The following is a 15,000-nucleotide window of genomic DNA, read 5'->3' on the forward strand; positions in this document are numbered from 1 at the left end:
TATATATATATATATAATGCTGACGGTAGGACTACGTGTGTGTGTGTGTGTATATGTTCGTTATAGGAACGGCGAAACTACTGGACTGAATTGAACCAAAGTCTGGCACTATATGTAGATTTTATACGGGTTGGTTTTTATCAGGGTGCCGTTTTGATCCCAATATCCGGCCATTCTAATTTCTTTAGCATTATTCGTAGAGAGACAAAAAAGAAAGCAATACTCTGATAGACCTTTTCAAGAGGATATAATATGCCTTTACCTTTCCTCTACGATGAAAAACAACGATGATATTGGGGGTTTGTGTTTTAAACGGGTTCTGTTTTGATCCCAGTATCCCGCCGGTCTTGCTAACCTTTTACTATTAGTTGTAGAGAAAAGTATTATGTTCTTCTACAATGAAAGGTAACGGTTCAAAACAATGCCGGCCTATGGTGCCTGCCGCCAGGCGATATATATATAATATATATAATATATATATATATATATATATATATTATATATATAATATATATATATACTATATACAGACATACATACATACTACATACATCATAACATACATACATGTATATGTAAAATCTCCACCAGAATTTGACACTTGACTTCAGTACAAGATTCAAGCAAATTTGAAGTAATTGGAAACACTAGCTTTGAGTTGTGCACCTCAGCATAAATTATAAAAATTAACTCTATCCTTTTAGGCCGTCAGATTTTTTTTTTTTTTTTTTTTTTTTTTTTTTTTTTTTTTTACTAGAATTTGGTATATGTACAAGTAGGGGTTACAATCGCGTGATCAACAAAATGAGATTCTGTAACACTAGACATAGTTTTAGATTATTGTTGAGATTATTTTCTTTGTATCAACAAATATTGCGCGTAAGGAACGTTATATTGAATGACACCGTTTGGCACATTGCAGGATTATTCTCTGGTATGAATTTGGGTTTTGGTTCTAGTAATTTTCCCAAAATTAGGAACAACAGAACCCTTCAAGCTTTGAAATGTCTTGATAAGTTTTATAAGTAGCCTCCTATTACTGTGATCCTTTCCATATTAAAGTCAGTTTTTATTTCATTTGCCCTTTATGTAGATACAACTTTGGCTATTGTCCTCGAAAGCAATTTTAACTTTTGATGTTGCTTTTTTTCCGCCTGGAGATTCGCTTAGTTTGTCGCACTTTGTTTTTCTCACCTTTCGTTTGAACACAGAATCAAATTTTATCCCTCGTGTGTGTTTTCAGCACAAACTTCAAATAAAATAGGGTTTGTTACAAAGGAAACTGCTAGCTGTTCGGTGACTTTTAGTTGAGTTTATTCCTCTGCTATCAGCGGTGTTAAGAAGAATCTCAGCGCGCTTGTAACCTTGTTTATCTTCTCAGTTATTAGAACATGAATAATCATTATATCATTAATCATTTCCTCACTAACATATTCTTATTATTAATACGAGGGAAATGCGTATTTTAATATCCATCAGCAGGAAGGAACTCTCTTTGGCTGAATATACTCCATATTTCAACCGCCATCAACGGAAAAGGCGACCATTTGCGAGGCAGACCGTTGCCGATAACGTTTTCAAATCCTGTGCACATAGCCCACCGTCGCGACCTGGAAGGCAAGTGACCCCAGTGGGCGGCTTCAGCAACGTCGTTCGCCAAGGTGTGGGAGGTAAATAGCCCTTTCAGAGGAGTCAGGGAGAGAGCGACACACACGACCAGCCTTGAAACAACTGTTCAGCTTCAACACCTGCAACATATGCGTCGCCCCAGTCGTTCGCATTGCTCTTAGCCGTAGGAAATATCTGTCACGAAGGCAGATTTCGCTGGAAAAAACGTCAAATGTCGGACAGAATTGTGCCTTATAGAGTAACTGAGTATATAATGAAGGTGTATTCAAACTGAATACAAATTGTTTGCGTGGATAGTGGGTGCGAGGAAGTTCTGTGAGAACTCGCTAAAAAAAGAAAAAAATCATCATTGATTGTCTAATATTTTGTCCGTATGATTTTTTAAATTATTATTTTGGAATTTATGTGGATTTTAAACAGCTGTTTTGTAGATTCATCATGGATTTCTGGTTTATTTTGAAGTGTATGTTTAAGCGGGACCCTTGTGATCAAAGCTACAAGTAACTGAACTTGTTTGTATTTTTTATAATAAAAACATTGACATAATTATGAGTATTATTCGTTATTAACGAGATGGCATACGTATTTAATATATGGTTATTCTGGTTCAAACACTTGGACCTTGAGATAAACATTGAAGTTGTGTGAGACCATTTTAGTGCTAAATCAATTAATCGTAAAGCACATATGCGTGGATGCTGCATTTGAATGATTAATTCAACCTAATGCGCTGTGGTCACAACAGTGAGTTTGGTGGAAGATTGAATTTTAGTTCGGTAGCTGGCTGACATTTTCCTGGTCATTTCTCTTTGGTGAGTGGAAGCATGATGGCAATGTCATTGGACTGTCTTTAATTCTTGTTTTCATCCACATCAAGTCAGGATGTGTAGTTCTTTATAATTTTGGAGCTAATTTTGCTTTTAGTTTTGTAATCGGGTTTGGTTTAATAGTGTTTTCGTCCTGTCTGGAACACTTCCCTTCTATTCGGTTTCGTATTTTCTTCTTTCAGAACGATGTGTTTTGTACTGTTGATGTGTTTGTTTGTGTGTGTGTGTGGATGGAGAGAGAGAGAGAGAGAGAGAGAGAGAGAGAGAGAGAGAGAGAGAGAGAGAGAGAGAGAGAGAGAGTTTGCTACCTCTTCTATCAACTGTGGCCTTACAAATTTAAAATAAATCCAAGTAGAGTTTTCTGTACTTTGTCTTATTATCATATCTGTTTATGGTGTGTATATACACATGAAAGTCGTAAACTAATTAGGGGATTTAAAAAAAAAAAGTCTTCAATAGATGTATTAAAAATTTTGCGATGTGAAATCTTTTAATATTTTACGAGAAAGTTGCTTCCTTGATTGCTGGTCAGCGTCCTTCAAAAGACGTTGGTTTGCTCCACTGGCAATTGTATGAATCATTCATCCATAGACATTATATAAATATGTAACACATGTATCTGTATGTATGTGTATATATATATTATATATAATATCTATATATATAATATAATATATATATATATATATATATATAATGTGTATGGATAGAGAGAGAGAGAGAGAGAGAGAGAGAGAGAGAGAGAGAGAGAGGAGGAGCGACATTTACGTATTACGCAAAGACAAGAGAGGACTGTCAGGGCGTAAGGTAAGTCATTCTGTCTGAACCTTTCAGTGTTGTGCAGGAAAGTCAGCAGACCTGTCCCTTTAAAGCTCAGGCGATGACAGTTTCATTAAAGAGCGAAAGAACGTTGAATCGTAAGCGAAGGAAACAAAACTAGTCTTGGTCGTAGACGGTGAAACAAATGAAGATTTTGGGCACTGGAATTTAATTTTTTTTACAAGGTTTTTTATTTATATTTTTTTGTTTTTTGTCTTTACGAGATGGTGTTTATACCCGCTGTTTTTCCTTATAGCGTTTGGTGTTCATCACTACAAAAGAATATGAAACACCTTCCTAGTGTATGATTCAGTGTTCACAGGGTTAATAGGCCTGATGAGGATCTGCGGTTTCTTAGCATCTTACCGAAAATGGATAGAAAGTATCTGATTTCATTGGTTAGGGCAACGACTGCATACTAGGATTTAAGGAACACCCATGTCTTTGCGATGTAAGATTGCTACCACCGTACAGAGAGAGAGAGAGAGAGAGAGAGAGAGAGAGAGAGAGAGAGAGAGAGAGAGAGAGAAATTTGAAGGGGGCGAGCACCGGAAGGTATACACTGAAAACTTTCAAAGAAAACTTCGAGAGGAAAACTGCTTTTAAGGCTAGTAACTATTGTGCCCAGCCTTTGAAATTTTAATGGTCCAGCAGTAGCAGTATGTCTTTGATAAAACTTCAGTAACTGCTTGGGTCTGGAGGTACAATATATGTAGGTATTATTATGTATTCTCTGATATGCAAATGTGCTTACGTGATGAACATTTCAGAATGAATGTATGTACGCCCACTCGCTGAAATACGATAGGCATATTTATTTTTTTTAGAATCAAAGATAGTCTAAGGACAGTGAATTCCACGTTTGGCCCTTCTCTTAGTATAGCCCACAAAATTAATTTTTTCAGAACTTCGGGACGGCTCTTAACGTCTCCATTAAGGTCTATAGAGATTTAATTTTAGTTCGGTAGCTGGCTGAGATTTTCCAGGTAATTCTTATTTGGTGAATGAAAGCATCGTTGGACCATCTTTTATTCTTGTTTTGGTCCCGCATCCAGTCAGGATGTGTAGTTCTTTCTAATTTTGTATCGACTTTTGCTTTTATAGTCTTGTAATCGAGCTTCGTTAATAGGTTTTTTCGTCCTGTCTGGAATATTCCCCTTCGATTCATTTTCTTCTTTTCTTCTTTCAGAACGATGTGAGATTTGCCGTCTCGAACCTTGACAATATGGGTAATTTGCATAAATTTGTTTATGCCTACTCATGATATGTACTCGTGTAGAATATCAAATGCAGTCTTTCGTTTTAAGTTTACCTTCCAGTTCATATACCGTATGTCTACCGTACAGCTTCTTCGATCTATCTGTCTCAAGTCGCAAGGGACTCGTCTCGCTGTCACGGATGCCAGCCAGCCAGCCCCAAAGGCAACAGCGAAAGGGAGTCTCCTCGGGACCTGTGGTAGCCAATCGCACACTGCCTTACTGACTGAGTCACTCTCACATCTCACTTGCACACGCTCTGTGTCGCTCTCGCACATTGACTAGACTCAGTGTGGTCTTGGCTGTGGTGAAGGGTGGAATCCGCGCGGCTCTGTGGTGTTGTAATATCTGAATATTTTGAACTCTTCTCAGCATTTTAGATATTTTCGTGTCTCTGGCGTGTTTTGACGGTAAGTTACTTCTGTCTCGCCAACATCTAATAAGCAGTGCTTACTAGGTCACTATTATAATGCTCTGTCTTTTCTTAATACAAACTTTTAGCAGTTGTTTGTGGGGGGGAGGGAGGGGACAGTTGCTAAAACGGAACCAACTCGCGTTTTAAATGTGTAGCCCTCGTTTAGCACTCGAGCTTCTCTTTTCGAAAAATTATCCTATTGTGGCAAGGCGAGACTCAATCTGTACGTGATTTCGTTGTCAGTCAGTGGGACTGTTACACATTCGCTGTCTGCCAGCGTCTAACTTGGATATCAATTCAGAGGTTCAAATTGGAGGTCGGTTTTATCAGTAACAAGAGGGACGGTATGAATCACTGAAGAATCATTCTTGGCGAGATGACAAGAGCTGTGATCAAGGTCCTTAGGAACGATAGGTCGCTTTGAAGAGATTATTGGTGCTCTCTCTCTCTCTCTCTCTCTCTCTCTCTCTCTCTCTCTCTCTCAGAGAAGGAGAATCTGGGTCTCGATCATGTCATTGTTGTGCATGTGTAATTCTCGAGATTTCTCTTGGTTCCCAGGGTACAATTACCTTCCCTTTAGTGAAGCAGTGAAGTCCTGTGACAGAGCTTTACTTTTTGAAAACCAAACCTCGCCTGCATTTTAGTGTAAAGACAAAAGGGAGAAAGCGTTATTTCATAAGATGATTCGTTGACTCCGATCAACGTGAACTAATGTAACGTTATCGCTCTAGAATGAATTGAAGCAAAACTGTTGTTGCTTAGTAATAATGGTTGATTTAGTGAGTCATTGGTCGATATGTACTCTTGTGGTACATGTTAGGTCGTCGTTGTGAGATTAGAATGCCCTTGTGATAGCATAGCCAGTTGCCCATAGAACACCTGTGAGTACAGTTAAAGAAAAAAAAATAATTTAAGCACGTAAAGGATGCTCTGTGCATGATTGTGCAGCCGCGCCGCTTGAAAAGCATTGTGCCTTTCAAGAGTCCCGATTTGAGCCTTTACATTACTCTTACTAATACTTCACTTTCCAAACTATTCCCTACCACGGTTAGCTAGCTAACTGCCCTCACTCTTCATTCACCCATCTTACCTATCAGCTAAAAAAAAAAAAAAAAAAAAAAAAAAAAAAAAAAAAAAAAATCCGGGCCACGTTTCTGCATCTATGCCTTATATAATAGCGTAAGGTTATCGATCAAGAGAGACGCCGCTATAACTGAGGACGCCCTTCACATGGAAAGCTGTGGTGGTGTTCGTCACCTGTCGTCTCCAAACATCAGGGAAGTCAAACTTGGAAACTGTCGCGTTCTGTTCCACAGACGTGGTGCTTAGATACTGTTCTTAAAGGACGACGGGGAACAGATTATAGTTTAAAACACTTGTTGGTGTTTTGATGTTATGATCGAGGAAGAGACTTTGGTATATTGCAGTTGTTATTGTCAGGATCTTAGAATAGGTTTTAGCACGTTATTGGTGTTTGCAAAGAAGCTCTAGCGCATTACTACTATCGTTATGGAAGTTGCTTAGTCTCTTTGAGCGTATTAACTTTCATTGATACAGAAGCCAACAATAAGAGTCTCGGGTGACCTAAACCGAGTAACACTCAACATTGGGGTACACCGACGTTTTAAAGGGTGGAGAATGATGATAGTGTAGCTTGATACGTCATCGACCGCTTATTAAGCGAGGCGACAGTGTTTCTGGCAAGAGAGAAAAGCAGTTGTTCAATGAACTCGCCAAGGGTAGGCAAGGACTTCTTGGGACCCGCCTTCTTGTGAGTGAGGGTTTATGAACCAAAGCTGATTTTCTCAAATATCAGAGGCAGTTCGTTATTTTGTGCGATTTTGTATCTACTGGTTCGTGTGTCTGTGTACTGTGGAACTTTGATCATTATGGGAACGAAGAGAATGTAGGCAGATGGGCTGAGATAAGCAAGCATCAGGTGCAGGTGTTAAGAGAAAGGGATACGTAGCCATTTGGTCTTTATTTTTTTCTTTCCTTATGACTTTATACGTTGGAGTAGTGTGATGGAAGGTAACTGATCATATTAGGCGGAACACTTCAGTATGCTCTCGTTCACAAGTTTGTTCTTATGTATGTGGGCGCGTGTTTGTTTGGTTACTTTAGGGGAATCAACTTGGCAAGGAGTTCATTTTGTGTGATTTGTAAAATAACCCAATGCTTTGTGCTTATGCTTGGTATTTTAAGGCTGTTGACCCTATTTCGGTGATGAGCCATGGCCACCAGGGCTAGAGGTTAACCCTACTCGTTGCCGTCCAGGATCTAAAAAAAAGAAAAAAAAATAGAACCAATAATTGATGGGAGAATCCATCTGTGATCTGCAACTCCTATTAGTACAAAGTGTTCGTGAAGGCGAAGCTTATTTGCGTAATTATGTGCATGGTTTCAGAGGTATATTGCTATTCCCTGGACTCTGACAGCTGACCGAGAAGAACTTTTTATTTGTTATGTACACACACACACATAATATATATATATATATATATATATATATATATATAATATCATATATATATATATATTATATATATATATATATTGTTAGACTGGGAGTATAAATGATTGTCATTAAAGGTGATGGGTGATGTTGGGTGTATCCTCTGAATAAGTATTTCTCCTCCCTTGTTAAAATGATGGGAGGTCATTGGGAGCAGTAATGATTTTATCAAAAATCGGTGCAGACGCTTATTATCCTGTCTAACGTAGTTTTTCCCTTTCCTTTAACGATTTCGATGTTTTGTATATTGTGTGGTTAGGTGAAAGTCAATTCTTTGAGGGAGTGTAGTCATATACGATTTGTTGTCAGTATATTTACTTTTCTTGCAGAACAATCGTGCTTTTGAGGAAACACGAAAGTTTTGGGGAAATTCAACAATTGAAAAGTGAAAGGAGAAAAATAAAATTATTTTAACTTCACTCATGTTCCTGTATAAAAACGGAGAGGATGCTCCTGGCCCAACGGTAACAGAGAGCACTATCTGAAATTATATTTATAGGAAAGAGACCGGTTTGGTTGGGGACGGGGATGATTGGGACAGTTTTCATATTTATTACTTTTTCATTCTGTTTAGTTACGTAAGGTAGTGTGTGGGGCCGCTGTTCTAACGAAGGAATAAACCATCCTCAGACTTAAGAAGTTGCAGCGAGAAAATGCTTGGAGCATCTGGTCAGCACGTTTTAATTTTTAATTTTTATTTATTAATAAAGAGATTAAGTTGCTCTAACCAACTCCTCCTCCTCCTCCTCCTCTTCCCCTCCCCCTCCTGTATCTCTCACCATTCCTCTTGTCTCTCTCCCCTTCCCGTCACACCTGCTAAGTGGCATTCACTTCCTATCTCGTTCATAAGGTTCTCGACATGTGTTAGTGTTGGTCTGCATCAGAAAGCTGTCGGAATGACCTAGTCATTGTTATTCTTCCGGGGCTGTACGTTGATATGATGGCGTTTCTGTAACAGTTGGCACTGCCGGTGCATGCGGAGGGTAACTGACTCGGGTATTATGAGCCGTGGTGTTTATATAACCAAGACCCGCATTTTTGTGTCCGTCTGTTGGATTTTGTTGTGAAACATTATGGAAATGAACACCTACTCATTGCATTGATATTGATCATGGGCTTTTCAGGGTTTGCGTGTCGTGATCGAACGAGAAAGAAATATATAAGGATAAAAATCACATACTGTATAGGAATCGATTCAGGGGAAGACGTGGCTGGTTAGGGGTTAGCGTAGGCCTAAAGAAAGCAAAGAAGGCGCTTGGAAGTATAGGCCTAAAGGAGAGAGGGAGATTGAGGAAGCATCTAGGAATGTGTGTGTATGGGGACAGGACGGGTTCCTGTAAGGCCTCTGTGCTCAGCGGGAGAAATGCTTGTAGTTTTTCACATATTTGGGAAGGGTCTCTCTCTCTCTCTCTCTCTCTCTCTCTCTCTCTCTCTCTCTCTCCTATATATTCTCGAGGGTCTGTTATTACAAGAATGGACTCCTCTTGGGCTTTTAACAAAGCGTGGTGTATATTCTGGCACAGATATTTGGTATTGGTTGGGAACTTGGTCCAGGGCGGGGATATTTTGTCTATGAGAAAAATTTGACGTCATTTATTTTCTTGTTATTTTGCTTAGACTTATGGCTGATATATTAAGGGAGTTTCCGTTAGGACAATGTTTACAGTAAATTTTTGTCCATGCCACTTTTTAGCGGAGTGTGTCTGAAAGGGGATTATGTAAAGGCATGTTAACAGATTCCCATCTCTCTCTCTCTCTCTCTCTCTCTCTCTCTCAAGTGGGTAGTGTCATCAGTGCGCCTCATGCGGTGCAATGTACGTAGGCATTACTTACGGTTCTCTGCAGCATCCCTTCCGCCCTTAGCTGCAACCCAATTTCATTCCTCTTACTGTACCTCCTTTCATATTCTTTGTCTTCCATCTTACTGTCTACTCCCTCATAATTAATTTATAGTGCAACTTCGAGATTTTCCTCCCGATACACCTGTCAAACATTTTTACTGTCCATTTCCGTTTCAGCGCTGAATGGCCTTAGTTGTCCCAGGGCTTGTTATGTATCCCAAAAGTCTCTCTCTCTCTCTCTCTCTCTCTCTCTCTCTCCTCTCTCTCTCTCTCTCTCTCTCTATACTATATATATATATATATATATATATATAATATATATATATATATATATGTGTGTGTGTGTGTGTGTGTTTGTGGTAATAGGAACTAAAATTCGTCCGTATATCTATTTTGCTGTGTATCGTCAATGTTCCTATACTGTACTGACATAAATTTACTATTATTGTAATTCCTTCCGCCTCCTTGCACTTAGCATGTTTATTGTACCTTGCAAACGTTCTGTTTCCGTTATTGAGAGGATGCAGTTTGACACATTATGTAGGTACAGCCCGATCCCCAGTGGGAGATATTGCTGGGTGCGCCCCTTTCAGAGCGTCATCGTGTTTGCTTTCGCTCCTTTTTTGCTTAGTCAAATATACGATGCCATTACGGCGCCACATGATCACTTAGGGACCCCGTGCCGTGTCTCTGCCTTTGAATTTCGTATTCATGCAACTTCTTATGCTTTCATTTTGCTCTTTCCTTATATCTTGGTCTTTATTCAGTAGCAGCATAACAGGAAGAGGAAACTCGCAAGCACTGGTGAGCTTGACTGAGGAGAAGTCGGTGTTGGCCTCTGTGTCTGTCTGCCAAAGTACTTGCACTGGCTCCATATGGTATTCTTTTTAGGAACTGTTGTTGTTATGTGCGTGGGAGCTGGAGCCAGGGTTGCTCTGTTGCCGGTTCTAGCAAGCGCATGCAAGCATGAGGTAGTATGTTTTAGTTATTGGCTGTTACTGTTAACAAGTGCTTGTGTCGGTAGTATCTGTTGTTTCAAAGTGTAATGTATCTATTTTTATGTCTATTAATTAATTAATACTAGTATATATATATATATATATATATATATATATATATATATATATATATATATATATATAATGTTAATATCAAGTATAAAAGGTCCATTAAAACACTGGTTTAAATTTTTTAGTGGGCCTTTTATACTTGAGACGTATCCTGTTTTAACAGAAGAATTTATTTACACACACACACACACAACACACACACACACACACACACACACATATATATATATATATATATATATATATATATATATATATATATATATATATATACATATATACATGACCAAATGTTAATAGAAGTACATTATATAGATTTCCTGTTTTCGATCTTATTTTCTGAGAGGTAGACAGCGATTATGAACCCTGTGAAGAAGCGGAAGAAGTAAAAGTGGATGAATGAATGTGGGAACATCTGTGGTGGTGGGAACACTTGCTAGCCTGCGGTTTCTCTGTAGTAGATTTATGTCCTTTCGCCTCTGCCACCTATCTGCTATATTTCGTGTACTGGGGTGTGTCGAAAAGGCGTGGCTATATTGAGAAGCATGTGCTGAGGAAGAGGAATAAGAGGTAAAGAGCCCTCCTCACTTTGTTGCGAGGAGGGTGGGGTGGGGGTGTGTGGGTCATGTGAGGGAGAGGAAGACCACGTTGGGGATGAGCCATTGGGGTTTTGTAATGGTGTTTGGGGCGCCAATGGGCGGGAGGGAGGGAGGGAGCGTGATTAAGGTGTTTCCCCACGCGGGTGACTCACCTCCCGCTCTGCGCCGAAGCAGCGTTGCCAACGGATAGATTTACAAGCCAGGATTAGTGAGTATCCGTCTGAAATTCACGATTACAGTCGAGGATTTGTGACATTATGGACCAAGGTGCCAAGCGCCGTCCGTCTCTTTGGTCGGAGGTTTTCCGTCCGAGGTTTCCCTCCAACGCTTGGGTCGTTAACAGTTGTCAGAGATTCTGTGGGATTTATGGCTCCGATTGTGCCGAGGTGAGTGACCCAAACGTTTCAGTTGGCTGAAAGGACTTGGAAAGGATATTCGTCTGATTGGGCAGAATGTGAGCCTCAAAAGGAACGTGATACTCATGAACGGCTTCATGAAACGAACATAACGTATTTACAAGAAATAGTGATGACTTTGATTTACTGTGATTAATTGAGGGACTCAGTCGGATTGAGGTTTCCTTGACATTAATGGTTTTCCAGCAATTTAACTACGGTTTGATTTTTCCTCTATTTGTGGATTTCATTAATAGTTAACGGGCCAATAGTGGGTTGGTCCCCGTAGGGGGTTAGTGCCGTCAGTGGACCTCATGCGGTAACTGTAGGCATTACTTAAGGTTCTTTGCAGCGTGCTTTCGGGCCTTAGCTGCAACCACTTCCTTTTACTGTACCTCCTTTCATATTCTCTTTCTTCATCTTACTTTCCACCCTCTCCTAACACTTGATTCATAGTGCGTCTGCGAAGTTTTCCTCCTGTTACACCTCTCAAACCTTTTACTGTTAATTTCCATTTCAGCGCTAAATAACCTCACAGGTTCCAGTGCTTGGCCTTTGACCTAAATTCTATATTCAACTCAATAGTGGGTTGGTACCGTCTGCTAGAATTTGATCCCTCGAATTGCCTTTAACATAACCTACTTTTGATTGTTTTTTTAACTTACGTAGCCTCAGATTTGAAATGCAAAATTTCCAGTGCCTTCGTGAAGTTGTGTGCAACGGAGCACTGTATGCAGCACGACTTAGGTCTTGATGTGCATTTTTAGGAAATCCCCATCGAATAGATTGGATAGCCTGTGGGGTGGAACATGGATTTGCAATCGAATTTGCAGATTGACGACTTAGAGCATTTTTTACGATTTAAAGTTCGGTGTTTTTTCGTTTACTAGCTCGATTTGAAATGCAAAATTTCCGTCGCTATTCATTGAGGCAGTCATCGACAAAGGATAAGAATTTTGATGACCTTTTTGTTTTTTTAAAAGACAATCTATACTAAAATTTTATGTATCGGACTTATGTCTTTTTCATTAATAATTTCGCTTTAATACTTAGCTGTATTTCTTGCTGTACTCTCTCTCTCTCTCTCTCTCTCTCTCTCTCTCTCTCTCTCTCTCTCTCTCTCCCTCCGATGGTGACTGGCCTTTTTGCCCCAATGCCTGGGCTCTGGGCCTAAATAACTTACCGCATTTCCATCCATCCTCTTCACTGAAGTGGTCAATTGCCAGTTTGTCAGCTTTTCCGCTTTTTAAAAGTATATTATTTTTGATTTTGTTTTTTCTTAGTCTCCCTGTTATCAGAATCAGGGTAGAGAGAGAGAGAGAGAGAGAGAGAGAGAGAGAGAGAGAGAGAGAGAGAGAGAGCGAGCTAGGGTGATAAAACTGTAGCGGATTGATAATGCCTTGGCTGGCTTCCAGGGTTAATCGATTCTTCGTGAGTTGAAATAACGGGGTCAGTTCACCAGAGACAGGATTTTTCTTTTGTTTCATTGGCATTGGGTTTAAGATGATGTAATCATCCATTGAGCAATGCACAAGAGTGGGTATGTATATTATATATGTGTGTATGCATGTATAACTGAATCACGAAAATATGGAACGTGATGAATATGTAAATAAAGACAAAATCCACGAAGGAAAGAGAAACGATGGAGGTCTGCAAGGCCTTTCGACTAATTATCCTTTAGTTAGCAGACCTGCTGAGTAAAGCACACTTAGTCGAAAAGCCATCGTTTCTCTCTCCTTCCTGAATATATATACTTTATAATTATTTATTTATTTATTGAGTGTGTGTGTGTGTGTGTGTGTGTAAGGTATTATTTGTATTTACATTGCACATACAATATTCTACTAACAAATGGAGAATACTTGAAAAATAATTCATCTGATTAGTCTGAATAAAATGTCGACAAATATCCTTGAATGTTACGTAGTGAATGATCCAAAGAGTGAATTTCGTTAATGATGTTAAGGTTCCAGCGGCCTCTGGCGTCATGTAGGATCATTCACCAGGCACTCATTGAGATGGCAAAGACATCGTCGAGTTGTTTAATATTCACTGCCAGTGACTGAACAGTAATGGTCCAAATATATATGCACGTCGAGTTCGTTATCCAAGTGACCGAGATTTTTTCAGTGTAAGTCTTAAGGGTTGAAAATGCTAATCGTACTTGAAACGGAGACCTGGCGATTTTGCTGAAGAACCTGTGAGGGCGTCTTAGTTTCATTTGAGTCCATATTCCGGAAAGAATCACCATGTTCAGGTGACATCCGTTGTTCGGTGATTACACGCGATGGTGCAACTCTTTCTGTATGAAAACCATCGCCCTCTGATAGGTCCAAAGCATTATCTGGGGGAAGGAAGGCTCTCTGCTTCCAACATGCTGTGGCGCAATTGCCCAGACACTAATGATGAAAAATAATACTAATAAATTAAACATTTTCTGGGTCAAAACTGAGACATCTTTGTCTGCCAACGAGCAAAGAACTCGATTCATTCAGAGGAAGTAAGAGCAAAGTATTCGAACTTCAATATGGAGTCGAGAAGCCTGTGGGAACCATGTTCCCCCGCTAGACTGCAACGGCACCCGATAACGAGAACAGAAAGACCCCCGTGCCCGTCTTCTCCAGGAAATCCCCCCCCACCCCCACCGCTCTCCCCTCGTCGTCTTCCCGTCTCTCTTTTTCTCTCTTCCTTGTACGTCTTCCTCAGACGCTTGCATATGTAGCATGGCAAGGCCGCTGATCCCAGTCACTGCACTCGTTAATTATGCCGGCACAAGCACCATCCTTCATCAGACACCCACTCTCACTCACCTACGATGCCCGAAGCTTCGCTGATGCCAGCTTGTACGCCACACCCGTCCCCGGGCGCAGAAACGAGCTTTTTAACTACTTGTTAATCCCCCCCGTCCTTCCCTCGGGGAGCAGCAGTCTTCATAACCCTCGGTTCGTCTTTGTCAACGAGACAAGTTCGTCTATACTGAGCGTGACAACTCAGGCACTGCCGCCTGCCGCAGCCAAGAGCCGGATGTATTGTTGTCACTGGTTCGCTCAAGAAATACACGACACAGTATTGCTTGACATTTGCCGTAGCTTTCATTGCTCGCTTGCTTCCGGCACATGCATACGCACGCACGTCCACACCTGCAGTGTTTAAGAGTTATACATTTTGAAAGATATGCATTCTTTTTCACTTTGTTTAAAATCTTAAAGAAGAATTTGACGTATTTCCTCTCTGTTGCACTCACCACGCCGCCACACGTCAGAAGTTCTAATTTTAGTCGGTGTATTTTTGACCTGACTCGATTTCTGATACATGTGTCACCCTCCCTTCGTTGTGGTGCAGACTACGCAAAAAAAGCATAAACCACTGATCAGCTGTTCAAGGCTTGAATGCCAGAATTAGATACCGTACTTTCACAGCCGTTCCTTTGGCTATCCACTTGGTTCTTATGTGATTCGTTCGTAAAGCGTACGATGAGGCGGGCTCTTGTTCGAAAGGAAACGATCGGGTTTGTGTTGTGTGTGTGTTTATATCTATATGTATGTATATATATAATATTAATTATTTATATATATATATATATAATATATATATATATATATATATATATGTATATAAGAAAAATGTTCGT

The 15,000-nt window shown here is 40.0% G+C and overlaps 1 protein-coding gene across 5 annotated transcripts in view; it reads left to right on the plus strand.

Annotated features, from left to right (window-relative positions):
- LOC135217586 (serine/threonine-protein kinase DCLK1-like) overlaps window positions 1-15,000 on the plus strand; it is a 368,329-nt gene that overhangs the window by 137,539 nt on the left and 215,790 nt on the right. Inside the window, exon 1 of one of the 5 annotated variants that reach the window (XM_064253581.1) lies at window positions 4,787-4,941. The exons of the other annotated variants lie outside the window; for them this stretch is intronic. The gene's annotated coding sequence lies outside the window, so the exon portion shown is untranslated. Of the gene's footprint in view, window positions 1-4,786; window positions 4,942-15,000 lie in introns of those variants that run through there. 5 annotated transcript variants of the gene reach the window in all.

The sequence above is a fragment of the Macrobrachium nipponense genome, chromosome 19 (genome assembly GCF_015104395.2).
Source record: "Macrobrachium nipponense isolate FS-2020 chromosome 19, ASM1510439v2, whole genome shotgun sequence".
Lineage (NCBI taxonomy): Eukaryota > Metazoa > Arthropoda > Malacostraca > Decapoda > Palaemonidae > Macrobrachium > Macrobrachium nipponense.